This window comes from Dasypus novemcinctus, chromosome 14 (assembly GCF_030445035.2).
Source record: "Dasypus novemcinctus isolate mDasNov1 chromosome 14, mDasNov1.1.hap2, whole genome shotgun sequence".
In the NCBI taxonomy this organism is placed as follows: Eukaryota; Metazoa; Chordata; class Mammalia; order Cingulata; family Dasypodidae; genus Dasypus; species Dasypus novemcinctus.
This window is the reverse complement of record NC_080686.1, coordinates 33833214-33846058: the sequence shown is the minus strand read 5'-3', so window position 1 is coordinate 33846058 and position 12845 is coordinate 33833214.

Below are 12845 nucleotides of genomic sequence, written 5' to 3'. Positions count from 1 at the left end.
TAAGATTTGGCCACGTTAATCACTGACAGCTATAAAACAGAACAGCTTCTTTGGGAATTCAATTGTAGAAACACAACATCCACACATACAAAAACACGAAGATCACACATGCAGCTGTCTGCCTCATTGGCCCGGCCCATGATGTTTGTTTTTCCCGTGCACACACTGGGCCAAATGGCTTGCATGGTGGAGTCTCTGAACATGCTCACTCACCCTGAGAGTGAAAAAGGTTCAGAGAAAGTCTTTAAGGAGGGGCAGAGATGAGAAACGGAGGGGTTTTAGGTCACAGGTGAGTATTAGGCAAAATGGGGTGTCAGGAGGGATACCCTTAATGGATGAATTTTCTAAGCACCCCGTGTGACATGACAACTTCTGCCGAAAATGCATCACATGCACCCCACCGACCATAGGTTAGTGCCCAGATTCCTCAGCCTTGCATTCTAGAGACTCCAAATACAGCCTTCACCCGCCTTCCTGACATCCTCCCCCACTACTCTTAGGACCTAACCTTCCATCCCCAGTAACTGGGCTCCTGAGTGATCCATGCAGCCTTTAAGCAGCTCTGTCCCACCGTGGCTCAGGGCACTCCCACTGTCATTGGTGACTTACTCTCCCCTTAACCCAGCTCCAGGCCCTCCTCTGGGCACACAGCACCCTTTCTTGAACTTCTCCACCTACTGTCTTTGCCTTTCGTGACGAACCATATCTTTCAATGAAGATTCTGTGCTGCTCTGCCCTGGGTACTGAGGGAATGAGGGGCCCTGCCTTTGTGGATGGAATTTACCTTGGAGTTGGTGGAAACAGACAATCAGTGAATAAGATACTTTCAGAGTATAAGGTTCTTTATGGAAAACAGGGAGTGTGGGTAAGTGGCTACCACATAAGCTACCTTGGATAGGAAGGACAGAGCTGAGATGTGTGAGTTGAGACCTACCTGCTAAGACATACGCAGCATGGGCAGATCAAGGATAAAGCATGCTGGCCAAGAGATTCAGAGGCAAATACCGTAACTGTTCCAGGAGTGAAAATCACACTGTGGGGCTGAAAGGAGTAGGAAGTGAGATCAGAAAGGACTTGAGGTGATGGTAAGGGATTTGGGTGCTAGTCTAAGTGAAAGAGGAGGTCACCGGGGATTTTACACAGGCCTGTGACCTGATTTACTCTTTGAAATGATCACTCATAGAGGGTCAGGAGAAGGAGCAGGAACCAGTTATTAGGCCATTAGGGCAGTCTAGGTAAGCAACGGTCAGGTATAGGTTAGGATGGTGGAAAAGGAAATCTAGGGTTTACTTTTAGGGCTAGAGATGGCAGGACTTGCTAACAGTTTGGATAGGAGGTGAATAGCAAGAGAAAAGGAATCCACGATGACTCCAAGCTAAGGGGTCTCGGCACCACTAAGAGATGGAATTGCCTAGACGTTAAGACCCTGGCTTCCACAGTCAGACTGCCTGGGTTCTAGTTCCAACTTTCCCATCGTAGCTGGCCAAGTTATTTAACTTGGCTGTGCCTAGTGCAGTTGATCCATCTGTAAAAGGGGGATACCAATAATATCTCCTTCAGAGGGTTACAGTGAGGACTAAAGTGTGAGGTACTAGCACTGTTTGGCAGGTTCTCTAATGTTGCCTATAGTTATGCTGGCTCCATTTCACATACCTCTTCCCCTTGCCGTTTAAATAACCAGCCCCTTGAATGCACAGGCCATTTAGAAGGGAACTGCATTATTCTGAGCTAGTTGGAAAATAAGCTGCAAAAGACAGTCCAGGCTCTGACTTCAAGGGTTGGGAGGGTGACTCTTAAAAAATAATGACAATTATAGAAAGGGCTTGGGTGAGGAGTACTGATGGGGTGAGGAATGGACAAACATGGACTGGGCAGACAGGAAAAGCTTCCCTAAAGATCTGCTGGCTAAGGCCAGACGAGAAGCCTGGGGAGGAGCCAGCCTGAGCAGTGAGTGAGGGCAGGGAAGAACAGCAGAGCAGCCGGGGATGAGGGGGAGGCAGGGGCACAGCTTGGGCAGGAAGGCAAGGACAGAGTGAAAAGGAGAAGGAAGTGGGCTTAGGGGTCCTTCACCTCAGAGGAAAACTTCAGGTTTGGCTCTCTTACACATGAGGGTGACTGTTCCCCTGCCATGGATAAAAAGGAAGAGAAGAGGCTAGGAACAGAAGTTGCCTTCCGGCTCCTGCTTTAGCGCACACAGCTTGGAATTCATCACTGCTTTACCCTAAACCTAGATTTAGAATGTCCACTCCAAGTAGTGTCTGGTTGAGCCCTTTCTATTTTATAGGTTACAAACCTCAGGTTAAATGCTTTCCCTAAGGATCAGAGCCAAATAGGGCAGTCATGCCCCAAACGCACCCTCTTGGCTGCAACTCAGAATCTTGAAAAGATTAGGAGCTTTCAGGTCAGTAATATTTTGCTTTGTCTTCCTGTTCTGCCACTTAAGTAACAGAGTGAGGCTAAGCATCCCCTTCCAGTTTTCTTGGGGCTATTCAGCATTCTGCCCGTAGCTGGTGTAGTTTTCCAATGATGTCTGAATGCCTTTTTTTAAACCTTAGCACCCCAATTCTATACACCTTTCTAGAGGTCAGTTTAAGCTTGTCTTCCAGTCAACATTTGCAGGTGTCAAAGAAAATACACATTTTAAAGTAACTTTGAAAATTTGCTTTTCAAAATATTTGAATAGGACAGAGATGTTTCTCAATTCAAATGGACGTCAAGGAGGCCATTTGCTTCACAAAATGTAGAGATGGTACCACGGGCATTCTGTGTTCCTTTAAGAATTGTAAGAAATTTCCTTGCAGACTCTGGAACTTAGCCATACTATATATGCACCTACAAAAACTTCAGTTGAAATAGTCCTAGCCATCCAGCTCATGAGAGGTTTTTCGACAATTCAAAAGGATAGAGCCAGTGAAAGCACTCCTTTCTTTCGGAACATTTCCATTTCTCCCCATCCTGTGCAGTTATACAAACTGACAGGGTAACTAGTGACAGAAGAAATGAAAGCGTTTGTAATTTAGGAAACCTTTGGCCCTGCTGACTGAAAGCAGGTTGTTTGTAAAAAGGAAACCCTGACCTCAGCTAACTGGCAAACTCTGTCAGAAGCAATAGAAGGGAGCGAAAGAGAAAGAACAGTGCTAGAGACTTTTATTTGTAACAGAAGAAAACCGGATGCTCTGCCAGAGGAAAGCCCTTCCAGGAGAGCCCCGCCAGTGGGGGCAAGAACACGACAGGCCTGGAGTCGCGGGTGTGGTGTTCCACCCTGGATTGGGGGGCTGGTATGACTGGGAGAGTTTGCTGCTTGGGACAACAGCTAGATTGACAACCCTGCAAATGGATTTCCTCCAGTTAGCTGAAGAGTCCACAGCCTGCTCATCTTCTACCCTGGCTTGACGTAAAGCTCCAAGACGCACGGGACTCAGAGAGTGTACCAGGTGTGAAAGGATAAGCTACCTAGTATTTCCCATATGGTGCCTCCCACTGACTCCTCGCTCACTCTCCCTCCCCGTGTTGTCTGTCTGGCCAGGCTCACCAGGGATCCCTGGGCAGCTCCGTAAGAGAAAGAAGGAAGGTCCCTGTGAGTTCTAAACTCCTTTGTCAGGGGTTCCCGATTGGTGGCCCATTGAGATCACCGGGGATGCTTTTGAAACTATTCATGCATGAGCATCATACCAGAGATTCTCATTAAATTTGGGGTGGAGCCTGAGAAACAGTCATGATAAAGAGCCACCAGGTATGTGAGAAAAACCCCAGTGGACAGTCACGTCCCAGCAGGATTGGCCAATTTGTGAAGCTTTCCAGCTCTCAGCCTTCGCTTCCACGATGGCCGTGCCCACACTCACTGGGAAATCCTTAAGGCCCCGACTCAGTCCCATGCACCATTCACTCTGGGGAGATCCTGCTGGGGGTGAGGAGCTCTGCCAGGTGTTAGGGTGTCTTCAAGGGGTGGGACACCTAGTGGGGAGACAGGTGGTAAAAGTCTGACTGTGCAGAGAGGGTCACAGAATCTGATTGCGGGGTGGGCACAAAAATGTAAACTTATGACAGAAGGGTAGCAATGACTTGCTGTGCCTGGGACACAGCAGCTTTCCTTGGCATAAACAGAATAAAAGAAGAATAAGATGCTGATAGGCTCTTAAACCTATTTCTCCCTGAGTCTTCACCCAGCAAACGGCCCACTTGCTCAAGGTACAAGCTGAGTCTTTGGAAGTCGTTCGTAATTTCTCCCTCCCTCTCTCTCTCTCAAGTCCCAGTTCCAGTCCTTAACTATCACTTTCTAGTTTGCACACCGTGGGTTTCCAGCAGGACTGCTTCTCTCGCACGCCTCTGCTATCACTGCCGCCCACTCACTGGCATCCCTCCCCAGGGCTCCTGTAAAAGTTTCCAGGCATCTCCAGCCCTAGTTCTTCCCACTCCAGCCTTTTCTCAGCAGCCTGAGGGATCTTTTTGAAATACAACACATATCCCATTACCACCTAGTACTTTTGATTTTAGAATGAAAGTCAAGCTCTTTAGGTGACCAGCATGACTGTCACCCACTGCTCTCACCTGTGGCCTGACCCTCTGCTCCTCGTGCAGATCCTCAAATGTCCAAAACACATCTCTACTTCGAAGCCTTTACATCTGCTTTCTGCATAGAAGCCACTCCATGAACCAGATTTATTGCATCTTCCAGGTCTCAGCTTCAAGGTCACATCCTCTACTAGCCATTTGGACCAGTCTGACTAAAGTAGATAATGTGCCTGCCACACCCCCTACATCCCCTCAAAAACCACTGTTCTGTCCACTTGCAGATCTCCCTGTCTCATTCATCCTACTTCTAAAATTTATCATTTTTAATCTGTTTGATGACTCTTCTGTTGTCTGCCTCTCGTGGGAGACTGGAAACTCTTCCAACGATAGCGATGCTAACACTATATTCCCAGCATCAAGCACAGGGCTTAACACATTAGTAATTTTTATCTTTATTTAGAATAAAATTCAAATATTTGCTGAGAGGCTGGATGAATAAATAATGGATGAATGAGCTAAAGCACTGGGGACCAAGAATGCGAGAAATGTCAAGAGGGTCAGTAAAGCAAAGCTTGCATGTGCGGTGGGTAAAGAAGGAAGAGCGGGAGAGGGAAGATGGAAAATGGAGTGGGTCCACGTTGCCAAGGACCTCAGAGACATGAGGAAGAAGCCATCAGTGATTTTTAATCTGGGAGGTAATAGGATCAGATTTGTATTTGTATGGTTAATGAGAGAGAAATGTACAGAAACCACAGGCTGAGAGACCTGTGGGAGGCTACCGCAATAATCCAAGAAGGCAGTGATGAGAGTCTGTCCAAGTCCAGCTCTGGGCATAGAAACATGGGCCAACACAACCGATATTCCAAAGGCAGAACTGGCGATGGGGCGGGGGAAAGCCCATCAGGCTCCCAAGGTCCTCTCTCGCCCCCCGCCCTTTTCCCAGCCAACATTTGAAAGGTTCTGACTGAATCCAGCCATGGACAGAGTTGTCTATGATTACCTAATTATGTCAGGATGTTACATCTGCAGGGAGGCTATGGTCAGTTCATTCTAAATTTTCTCCCTTGTTCAGAGATGGAAAGCTTTGCTGCGTGTGGAAGTAATGGTATTTGTCATTATACAGACATGCACCTTGCGCAGGCACGAGTGTTTGTGCATGAGAGCACGTGTGCACGCACTGTGGTGGGTTGTCTGAAGGGCCAGAGAAGCAGCCGGGATTCCCTGACAGCTCCACGAAGCCCACACAGGAAGGTCTGGGTGCCGAGATCAGGCCGAGGCTCTTTGCTTGTAAGTAAGAAAACGCCTTGTTCCCTATCAAATGGGGGCCTGGCTGAGGATTATAAAGAGCCAAACTCTCCCTAAAACGGCTCTCATTGCCCACCCTGTAGTCACAATGGAAAACCTAGCTTGGACGGCTGTGGACCCTGGCCTGCCATCAGGGGTCCCCGGGCAGATCCCCAAAGCACCTCCAGGAGCACCCGGGGCCCCACGAATGCTCACTCCTCACACGTCTCATTAACAGGGGTGCCGCATCCTTCAGGGTGACCCGGACGTCCTGAAGACAAGCCGCCTTTGCCTCTGTCCCTTGTACTTCCTCGCTGACAAGTACAGAGCCCAGACAAACAGCAAAGTGTTGAAGGAGAGGAGAGAAAAACAAGACAAAGAAAAAAATCAAGACAAAACGTGTGGGCAAGGAAAGGAGGAAAAGTTGGTTGTGTCAAGTGGGACATTAGAAAGAATAGTACCGGTTGACTTGTTTTAGCCTTGATGTGTGTGAGGCCTGGACAGGCCCCAGCCTCCCCCCACTACCCCCCATTTCTGAGATCAGGGATCAAAGCCCGAAGGAGCACAAGCCCAGGCGTCCAGACACCCCCAAGTAAGAGGAGGAAGAGGGGCGGGAGGCAGAGCGGAAGGGGCCCTGCCGCTGGCCCTGCCTCCTCAGAAAGGCTTCTTTCACTGCCTCTCCACCTTCCTGTCAGGGGGAACCTCTCACTGAGAAATCTCCACAGGCTCCATCACCTGGCACACTTTGCGGTTGAAAAATACCAAGGTTTTGCGGAATTTCCATTCTTCCCAAAGTAGTTAAAATGCAAGAGGGAGGGGGAAGGAGTTGATGGAGGAGACGCACACCCTTATTAGAAGAGTCTTGTTTTGAAAAACTTCTGCCCTCCGGGGTTGAAAGCATTTCTTGGCCCAGCGGAATCAAGAGGTGCCACGATAGCTCCAGAAATGCTTCCAGCCCTTGACCTTGATGTTTATTTGCAAAGCCTTACAGGAAATCAGTGTGCCGTGTTCCATGAAAAACAAAGGAAAATGCAGGAATCAGGAAAAACAACAGACTTCTCCAAACAGCCTTTCAATCAACGGACTTTAAAGGAAGATGCTGGAAAAATAGTCCCCTTTGACATGCAATCTTTTAACAAGTATTGAAGACTCACTGTGTGCCCAGCCCTGGTTAGGTGCTTAGGTTTCCTGTGCAGGGAGAAGGGGCTCTGCTGAGTTGCCCGAGTGATTGAACTTCATTAGTCGGAGCAGGATGAGCCTACTTCTTCAGGCATGTTGGGATAGGAGAGATTGCCCCTAGAAGGATGTAGCATTGACTCCATTGTGAGGGAAAGATGAGGGTTTCACAGATGAAAAAAGAAAGAGCATCACTGGGTCAAAGAACCAATAAAATATAAACCAGGTTCAGAAACTGAGCTTTGGGCTTGCTATGAAATTAAGCATGGCATTGGATGTGTTGATAGTCATTTATAACATTATGGCCTGCTTGCTACATGTACTGCAAGAAACTCATAGGAGAGCAAGACATATGGTCCAGGAACATAAATCCCAGGATTGTATTCACTGGGAATTGCAAACTCAAGTGCCAACAGGGATAATATCTGTGAGTGAGTGATACAGGTCTATTATAGGAATCACAAGGCCCTCTCATTTGTTTTAAAAGAAATTTCCCACTTTTGATAGTGATAGAGTCAGAAAAGTATTTCTATACTGTAAGAAAGATCTCAGGACAAGTACAATGTAATCACCAATAGGTAGAGCTAGGGATGGCAGTAGAGAGCAGTGGGGACTATGTCAAATAGAAAAGATCACAGTCCCCATAAAGAAGACAGCTACTTCTCAACTGAAACCAATTACTTCCATATAGAAGTGATGACTCAGGTATCTGATTTCCAGTTTTTAAGAGAAGCCAGTTGGCTATGGGAATCTTATATTCTGTAAGTATGGCTCAAAATTTAAAATTCTATAGACCAGTTAAAGCATGACTGTGAGTACATGTAACTCACAGTTTAAAACTGTGAAAATGGAAAGTGTTTCTGTCTAGAACAAGGGTTCTTAACAAGGGGTCTGTGACTTTAAGTTGAACTTCAAAAAAACATTCTTGTGGGGACATGTTGGTACAGGTGTGATATATTTATTAAATAATACATAGTATAGTGCGGACTTAGTAAGGGGTCTGTGATTTTCATCTGACTGGCAAAGGGGTACATGGAACAAAAAAGGTTAAGAACTCCTGGTCTAGAACATATAGGAAGACTTTTTGGAGGAACTGATGTTTAAGCTGAGCCTTTGCAGAACTCAGAGCCTCAGGTAGGAAAATGAGGGGCAAAGGGGCTCAAGAGATAGCGTCATTCACACTTTTGACAGCCATTTAATTCAGTGGTCCCCAAATCTGATTACACACCAAAATGAACCTGGAAATTTTTTCCACATTTATTACTGGTTTCAAAATGTATTTAAAAGTTTTCATGTAATTTAAATCATGCCTGCTTATTTTAAACAAAAATGGATAATAAGTATGTAAATTTAAAAGAGGATTTTCTTCTCAACCTGCCTCCAAATGAATACACAAGAAACTAACCAATGCTTCCCCCTCCACCCTTCCCAGCAGAAACCACCAGAGTTCATCCTTCTGAGCCTCTGCATCCCAAAGATGGATAGTTCATATGCAAAATCCCCAGTATTTCCGATATTATTATCCTGGGTTTCATATGGTTTGACTATGACTCACTGGTTGTTCTACTCTTCATTTATAGACTTTAGAGAAAGGGAGAAGATAGGCGTATAAATTACTTTGGAGAGAAGTTAAAATCAACCTTCTTCAGATTCCCCAGAGGATACAGTCATGTCACTGTCTTTGTGTGTGTGTATGTTTTAACCTGATCGGCTCATACTATTCCTAAGTGTCTGCTTTTTATTTTCTTTTTACTTTAACTATCATAGATATCTTTCACCTTCAGTACTTGTAGATTTAGTTCTTCATTCTTAATAGTTGCCAAGTATTCTACTACATGTAAATAGCATGATTTATTCAATGTTTTCCACTCGCAGAAAGTGAAGTAGTTTGCTATATTTTCCTATTACAAACTATGCTGCGTAAAATATTCTTGTATATATAATATAAATATCCATAAATAATTCATGTAAGTTAAATTCCTAGAAATACAATTGCAAGCTCAACAGGTATATGCATTTAAATGCCAATAAAGTTTGCCAAACTATCTGCACAAAGTTTGCACCAATTTTTACTTCCACCAAAAGTATAGTGGGAACTGGAAGGTATTTTCAACTCACAGAACCCTACTCCCTGAGATTCTGATTCAGAAGGTCTGAGGTAGGGTCTGAAAGCAATATTATTTAAAATCTCTATAGATCATTCTATTAGTCAGATTTTGGACCCCATCTGAGCACAAGCTGAATACCACCAAATTGTTGTCATACATATTTGAAAGTGAAATCTGAAACAACATAACTTTGAGAGAAGTCCTACATAAATGGAAGGCTATACCATGTTCATGAATTGGAAGACTTGATATTGTAAAGATCAGTGAATCAATCAAATTGATCTGTGGATTAAATGTTAATCACAATCAGACTCTAAGAAGAATGTGTATATGTGTGTTTGTTTACAAGTCAATTCTAAAATTAATATGGAAATACAAAGGGCAAAGAATAGCACAATTATCTTAAAAAAAAAACAGACTGGAGAACTAACACTACCACATATTAAGACCAATCAGGGAAGGTGATGTGGCTCAAGTGATAGAGCATCCACCTACCATATAGGAGGTCCAGGGTTCAAACCCAGGGCCTCCTGGCCTGTGTGGTGAGCTGGCCCACACACAGTGCTGCTGTGCACAAGAGCTGGCCCACACACAGTGCTGCTGTGCACAAGGAGTGCCATGCCATGCAGGGGTGTCCCCTGTGTAGGGGAGCCCCATGTACAAGGAGTGCACCCCACAAGGAGACCATCCCATGTGAAAAAAGCACAGCCCACCCAGGAGTGGCACCACACACATGGTGAGCTGATGCAGCAAGATGACGCAACAAAAAGAGACACAGATTCCTGGTGCTGCTGAGAATGCAAGTGGACACAGAAGAATACACAGCAAATGGACACAAGAGAGCAGAAAACGGGGGTGGGGGGGAAGGGGTGGGAAATAAATAAAATAAATCTTAAAAAAAAAAAAGACCAATCAGAAAGTCAAACCAATTAAGACAGTGTGGTACTGGCCCTAGAATAGACAAATAGACCAATAGGCAAGGACAGACTAGAACTATACATATACTGTCACTTGATTGATTATTTAAAAAGACACCGCTATACAGTAGAGAAAGGATAGCCCTTATAATAAATGGTGCTGAATCAATTGAATATTTGGGGAAAAAAATGAATCTTGACCCCTCCCTCTCACCACACATAAAAATAATCTCCAAATAGACTGTAGATCAAATGTGAAATAATAGAGATATTGAAAAAGTACATATGAAAACCTATTTGTGAACTTTGTGTAGTTGATTTCTTAAGAGCACACAAAAATACTAACCATTTAAAAATATGAAGACTGGATTAAAATTAGCTATATTCTTAATGGTATATTCATGAAAATACCATTGAGAGAGAAAGGGCAAGCCACAGAATGAGAAAAAGTGTTTGCAATACGTATGTCTAACAAAGTACTTATAAAATGTATATATAAAGAACTGCTACAAATCAATATAAAAAGACAAGATAACCCAAGAGAAAAATGAGCAAAAGGTATGAACAGACACTTCACAAAAGATAATATCCAACCGGCCAATAAGCACAGGAAAAGTTCCTCAACTTCTATGGATATAAGAGAAATGCAAATGAAACAATAATGTGATACAACCATATTCCACTGGGAATGGCTGAAATGAAAAAAACTAATACCAATACACAAAGCTAGTGGAAATTGTATCAATATTTGTAAAACTGGCAATATTCACAAATTGGGTCTTGTGGCGCTCACGTGAATTTCTGAAGAAGGTACTGTTCATTTACTAGTATTGTCTATTACCTTGAAAAATAATGGTTGATTTTCATATGTATAATTCTTAGCCCTCTGTCCAAGATTTTAAACTTCTTAGACCAGGAAAAGTATCTCATTTCCTAGACTACCAGAGCCCTTCATCCATCTTAAGCTAGATACACAGGAAGTATCTACTGAAGCTTCTGCTGACATGCATTGAATATCAGCAAGTTTGTATATTACAAGAAAATCTTCTCTGATTAACTGAATTTTCTTTTCTTTCCTTTTTTTATTAATACCTTCTATGTATTAAAGTATACTGGTATCCCAGCTTTCAGGTAAATAATTGGCTCTAATTCCACTCCTGGGAATTATCCTAAGGAAAATTATTCAGCCATTTGTTTACCAGAAACAGTGCCACTCATGGAGGATACAATGGAGGAGCAAAAATGATTATATCCCTACCTTGTGGCACTTAGACCTGGCTGCAGTAATCACGACTAGGGCATAAAAAGAGATGCTTGAGACACAGAGTGGCACTAGGAATAATAATTAAGTGTGTTCACAAACTAGGGACTTTTGCCTCTGGGCCCCAGGAGAACCTTCTACTTCCCCCTGCGTAACACTTAGTATACTTTATTTGTGTTGACTTAATTGCCTAGATATCCTTCTAGTCCCTTAGTTTTATGAAGGCAAGAACCATATCTGTCTGTTCATTGCATCCCGCGTACCTAGCACAGGAGCTCTCCTATATTAGAATAAATTGTTTAAAAATAAATTAAGGGACATGTATGCAATAAAATACTATGCATCATTGAATAGATGATGTAGAGCTATACCCAGATTCATGGAAACCTGCCCATAATATATTGTTTAGTGATGGGAAAAATCAAGTTATTAACAGTAAATTTAGGTTGAATGCACAGATATACACATATCACAAAATATTTAGATGAATGTATACCAATGCATTAGCTGATAATCTCTGAGTAGAGATTTTGAAGTATTTTAACTTCTTGATTATGTCTTTATTTCCTGAAGCTTCCAATGATCAAAAGATATATTTTAAATAGTAAAAAAAAATGTATTTAATTTTTATTTAATAATTTGCCCTATTTTCTAAGCACTACATTTGGCTAGGTTCAGTTCAAATACCATGTCTTCTGCAAAGAGGTCATTTCTTCCCTGGGTCTGGGTGTTTTGAGGGCTAAGTCCAGTTCCAGCGGCGGTTTTCTGATTTTCTGTCGTCTCTGCTTTCTCTTCTATTTGCCCAGCATGTGAGATAGTAGTGGACTGGGTCGCCCAGGCAGACCAGCCTCCTACAGCAGCAGCCGGAGCTTGAATCTCTCTCCACCACCAATACCATTTACCTTTCCACATGCATTCATTGAATATCTGTGTGCCTAGACCTGAATTTCTATGCTAGACTTGAGTTAGGCAGAAGGAAATCATGGGGTATTGCCCAGCGGACTCCATGCCGTAGTGGAGATCTCAAACTCTCTGGGGAGACAAAAAGTCCACATAAGTAGTGACTGCTCTTAATACTTTAACACATTTATTTTTAGCCCTTTTTCTATGCCTTGCTTACATAGTTGAGATCCAATGGAATATTCGTGGCTTGTTTCTCCTGACAGTTTTGCTGGTGTGTGATTACTACATACTCGTGTCATTAAAACATTCCCCAATGTCATTGTTGAGGGAACACTAGAGTGGGCTGTCTGAGCACCCACTGCAAGCCAGACTCTGGACTGAGCCCTGGAGGAGCTGTGAGAGCTTGCAGTTGGGGGGTGCTAGCCACTCTTCTAAGGGAAGGGGTGCTTTCATTTAATCCTTACAATGTTCTGAGACTAGTACTATCATCAACTCCATTTGTTACGGGTTGAATTGTGTCCCCTGTAAAGATATGCTGAAATGCTACCCCCAGCACCCCAAAATACAACCTTATTTGGAAACAGGGCTGCTGCAGATGGAATTAGTTAAGATGAGGTCGTACTAGAGTGGGAGTGCGGAGGCCCTTTACACCAACATGGCTGGTGTCCTGATGAGAAAGAAAAG